Source organism: Schistocerca americana, unplaced genomic scaffold (genome assembly GCF_021461395.2).
Source record: "Schistocerca americana isolate TAMUIC-IGC-003095 unplaced genomic scaffold, iqSchAmer2.1 HiC_scaffold_437, whole genome shotgun sequence".
In the NCBI taxonomy this organism is placed as follows: Eukaryota; Metazoa; Arthropoda; class Insecta; order Orthoptera; family Acrididae; genus Schistocerca; species Schistocerca americana.
This window is the reverse complement of record NW_025726167.1, coordinates 110,001-115,000: the sequence shown is the minus strand read 5'-3', so window position 1 is coordinate 115,000 and position 5,000 is coordinate 110,001. Positions and strand designations below refer to the sequence as shown.

At 51.4% G+C, this 5,000-nt stretch overlaps 1 non-coding gene across 1 annotated transcript in view; it reads right to left on the bottom strand.

Moving 5' to 3' along the window:
- The window catches only part of LOC124582989, a 1,910-nt gene extending 1,700 nt beyond the window's left edge, over nucleotides 1–210 (bottom strand). Inside the window, exon 1 of the ribosomal RNA XR_006974021.1 lies at nucleotides 1–210. This exon is cut by the window's left edge and continues 1,700 nt beyond it. This is a non-coding gene — a ribosomal RNA (small subunit ribosomal RNA).
- Between the last annotated feature and the right edge of the window lie 4,790 nt (nucleotides 211–5,000).

The following is a 5,000-nucleotide window of genomic DNA, read 5'->3' as shown; positions in this document are numbered from 1 at the left end:
AAAGCGTCCCTTCCATCTCTGGTCGGGACTCTGTTTGCATGTATTAGCTCTAGAATTACCACAGTTATCCAAGTAACGTGGGTACGATCTAAGGAACCATAACTGATTTAATGAGCCATTCGCGGTTTCACCTTAATGCGGCTTGTACTGAGACATGCATGGCTTAATCTTTGAGACAAGCATATGACTACTGGCAGGATCAACCAGGGAGCTGCGTCAACTAGAGCTGAGCAGCCGGCCGCCCGGGAGTGTGTCCCGGGGGCCCGCGCGAACACGCAAGCGTCCGCTCAATTATTCTGCAAACAGGAGGAGGCTGAGCTCCCCTGCACAATACACCTCGAAACCCTCTCAGGTCCCGGCGGCGCGCAGCGCCGTCCTAAGTACTTGGTCGGGTTCGAGAGAGGCGCAATCGCCCGGAGTTTGGCGAGTAGACGCTTTAGGTGCGACCACCCGTGCTCCCAACTGAGCTTGCCGCTGCCGACAGAGGCCCGGGAGCGTGCTTTCGTGGCATTGCCGGCGGGAGACAACACGCGCCACCTACGGTGGCCGGCAGCTCCAACGCCAGCGCCACAGAAGGACAAAAGCCCCACTTGGGTGCCGAAGCGAACTCTCCCAGCACAGCGCACGCGCCAACACGTCCGCACAGCTGCGATACAAACCACCTGCGAGAACCGCAGAGGCGACCGAGCAGCAGACGGCGTCGCGGCGCCGAGCGCCGGGCGGCGGCGCATCCTCAGCGCACACAGTCCTCAATCGGACCAGCACACTGCAGATGTCCACCGCGCTTCGCACCGGGCCCGCGAGGACCTACTTTGGCCGCACGGCGCCGCGTGCAGGGTGCGCCGGCGCGCAGCTGCGCCGCCTGCCGCCTCCGTCGGCCGGCGCGCCTGCCACTGGCCGCCCCCACCAGCCGGCTGTAGCGCGTGCGCCCACGCACCGCGCGGCCAGCACGCCGGGAGGCCCCCCCTCACCGGCCGGGGACGGTCCCACCCAGCCACCGCCGCGTATCGCTTCACACCCACATGCCATTCACGTTCGTGGGCATGGTGGGTATCGCTGAAACAACCGGTTGGTAGCTCAACCGATCGTCGCCATCACTGATTCACCTCTAGCGAGAACAACCGCACCACAACCGTTTACCAGTTGTTCATTTGCGTAACGTCACCAGCAAACGTAGACGTCCATCGCCATTTGCAAATTCAACGATTGTTGCATGCCTGTGTCAGGTGTCACGACACACTATGTCTGCCCACATACACGCAACAACATGTGCACGCTTCGCGAACACGTGGAAGGTGGCCCCCGTACGTATGCGATGTCCATTGCGCGAACGACTGTCAACCGGCCTCTGTCGCATGTCGCAGATGTGGAACGCAGTGCACCATGCTATCACGGTGTGTGAGAAGAGACGACTACGTCTGACAACACGCGCCACTACATCAACAGACGGCTCATGCTGATCGCCATCCACGGCATACCATACTGCAATCCAGCTCTTATAGGGAGACGACACGTAGCTGAGTGCACAATATTTGGACCGTATGGTTCGCCGTTGTTGGCGCAGTCGTGGTACGGTCACACATGTACCACGATGTATCATTCAGTACATGAGGACCAATGTGCAGTACAGTGTGTGATTTGGACGTACAACATCAGCGGACAGTTGACACACGCCGTACCACAACGTAGGCTGTGCTTCGCCATGCAAATGCCAATGAACAACTGCGAAGGGCATTGAGCATGTACGTCCTGCTGCCATCCGCATTACAGTGTATAGCTGCAAGGTGTTTAACATGAAGCGATACTCTGGGGACCAGGCAGTGCGAGTAGCAAACTATATTGCGGGGGTTGCAGTTAGGCAACACCACACTAATTTAACGCGTCGTATGACAATTACAGAGCAGGTTAAGGCCCAACGTGTGTTGGGTTAAGGCCCAACGTGTGTTGGGTTAAGGCCCAACGTGTGTTGGGTTAAGGCCCAACGTGTGTTGGGTTAAGGCCCAACGTGTGTTGGGTTAAGGCCCAACGTGTGTTGGGTTAAGGCCCAACGTGTGTTGGGTTAAGGCCCAACGTGTGTTGGGTTAAGGCCCAACGTGTGTTGGGTTAAGGCCCAACGTGTGTTGGGTTAAGGCCCAACGTGTGTTGGGTTAAGGCCCAACGTGTGTTGGGTTAAGGCCCAACGTGTGTTGGGTTAAGGCCCAACGTGTGTTGGGTTAAGGCCCAACGTGTGTTGGGTTAAGGCCCAACGTGTGTTGGGTTAAGGCCCAACGTGTGTTGGGTTAAGGCCCAACGTGTGTTGGGTTAAGGCCCAACGTGTGTTGGGTTAAGGCGCAACGTGTGTTGGGTTAAGGCGCAACGTGGGTTACGTTAAGGCGCAACGTGGGTTACGTTAAGGCGCAACGTGGGTTACGTTAAGGCGCAACGTGGGTTACGTTAAGGCGCAACGTGGGTTACGTTAAGGCGCAACGTGGGTTACGTTAAGGCGCAACGTGGGTTACGTTAAGGCGCAACGTGGGTTACGTTAAGGCCCAATATAGGTTAGGTTAAGGCCCAATATAGGTTAGGTTAAGGCCCAATATAGGTTAGGTTAAGGCCCAATATAGGTTAGGTTAAGGCCCAATATAGGTTAGGTTAAGGTACAATATAGGTTAGGTTAAGGTACAATATAGGTTAGGTTAAGGTACAATATAGGTTAGGTTAAGGTACAATATGGGTTAGGTTAAGGTACAATATGGGTTAGGTTAAGGCGCAATATGGGTTAGGTTAAGGCGCAATATGGGTTAGGTTAAGGCGCAATATGGGTTAGGTTAAGGCGCAATATGGGTTAGGTTAAGGCGCAATATGGGTTAGGTTAAGGCGCAATATGGGTTAGGTTAAGGCGCAATATGGGTTAGGTTAAGGCGCAATATGGGTTAGGTTAAGGCGCAATATGGGTTAGGTTAAGGTACAATATAGGTTAGGTTAAGGTACAATATAGGTTAGGTTAAGGTACAATATAGGTTAGGTTAAGGTACAATATGGGTTAGGTTAAGGTACAATATAGGTTAGGTTAAGGCACAATATGGGTTAGGTTAAGGCGCAATATGGGTTAGGGTAAGGCGCAATATGGGTTAGGTTAAGGCGCAATATGGGTTAGGTTAAGGCGCAACGTGGGTTACGTTAAGGCGCAACGTGGGTTACGTTAAGGCGCAACGTGGGTTACGTTAAGGCGCAACGTGGGTTACGTTAAGGCGCAACGTGGGTTACGTTAAGGCGCAACGTGGGTTACGTTAAGGCCCAATATAGGTTAGGTTAAGGCCCAATATAGGTTAGGTTAAGGCCCAATATAGGTTAGGTTAAGGCCCAATATAGGTTAGGTTAAGGCCCAATATAGGTTAGGTTAAGGTACAATATAGGTTAGGTTAAGGTACAATATAGGTTAGGTTAAGGTACAATATGGGTTAGGTTAAGGCGCAATATGGGTTAGGTTAAGGCGCAATATGGGTTACGTTAAGGCGCAACGTGGGTTACGTTAAGGCGCAACGTGGGTTACGTTAAGGCGCAACGTGGGTTACGTTAAGGCGCAACGTGGGTTACGTTAAGGCCCAATATAGGTTAGGTTAAGGCCCAATATAGGTTAGGTTAAGGCCCAATATAGGTTAGGTTAAGGCCCAATATAGGTTAGGTTAAGGTACAATATGGGTTAGGTTAAGGTACAATATGGGTTAGGTTAAGGTACAATATAGGTTAGGTTAAGGCGCAACGTGGGTTACGTTAAGGCCCAATATAGGTTAGGTTAAGGCCCAATATAGGTTAGGTTAAGGCCCAATATAGGTTAGGTTAAGGCCCAATATAGGTTAGGTTAAGGCCCAATATAGGTTAGGTTAAGGTACAATATAGGTTAGGTTAAGGTACAATATAGGTTAGGTTAAGGTACAATATGGGTTAGGTTAAGGTACAATATGGGTTAGGTTAAGGTACAATATAGGTTAGGTTAAGGCACAATATGGGTTAGGTTAAGGCGCAATATGGGTTAGGTTAAGGCGCAATATGGGTTAGGTTAAGGCGCAATATGGGTTAGGTTAAGGCGCAATATGGGTTAGGTTAAGGCGCAATATGGGTTAGGTTAAGGCACAATACGGGTTAGGTTAAGGCACAATACGGGTTAGGTTAAGGCACAATACGGGTTAGGTTAAGGCACACATTGTTGTAAGGAAAGGTGTTTTCGGGGGGGGGGGGGGGGGCTGGTTTGTTGATTGTGATTATCGTAAGTAAATGACTGCGGCATCATCTGATTTGCCACGTCAGGGTGCACCTTTGGCTCATAACAGGCGGCGCTCTGATTCCATGCTTGTGGCAGACCTGTGTCTTTCATTCGTGCCATTGTTTGTGTGGTGTGACAGGAGGCAGTATTGTGATGTTGGGTGCACCCCTGTGTAGGACATGTGTGGGTGTTGGTGGCTTAGCTGAGCAATGGTGGTTGTCGGAAGGGTGGGATATTCTGTTTTCCGAGTGGACCTCCCGGTCTGGTTATGATAGTGTGGATTGTCTAATGTGGCAGAGAGGATGCACTGGGTGTTGTTCCATGCTGGTGCTTAGATATTGTCTGTGTGCCTGTTACAGGCAGAGAGTAGTGCGTGATAAGAGTGTCTGGCTGACGTGTGATTGTGAGCAGAGTCTTTCAGCATGTATACGGACAGTTGTATACATTATCTGTATTCTGATGGCTCTATCTATTACTAATCAGCGCCGTGTATACGTTTAATCCGGTTCCAGTCGAAACTATTGTATCTCTGTACATTAGTGACACGGCGAGCCCGCTATGTAGTTACTCGTCTCGGCAGCTTCCACCGGTGTATGGCAAATGATTATAAGGAATCAGTCTAGTCGTCAATACCGATAGTGTGACGTCACATGTCTGGGGTGGGGGACGCTGCGCCCTTCCGGTGGGTCATGGCCTAGGAAGACTCTTCCCACGCAGGGGGGCTTGGACTGTCATTGACTCTTCCGAGTAATATACT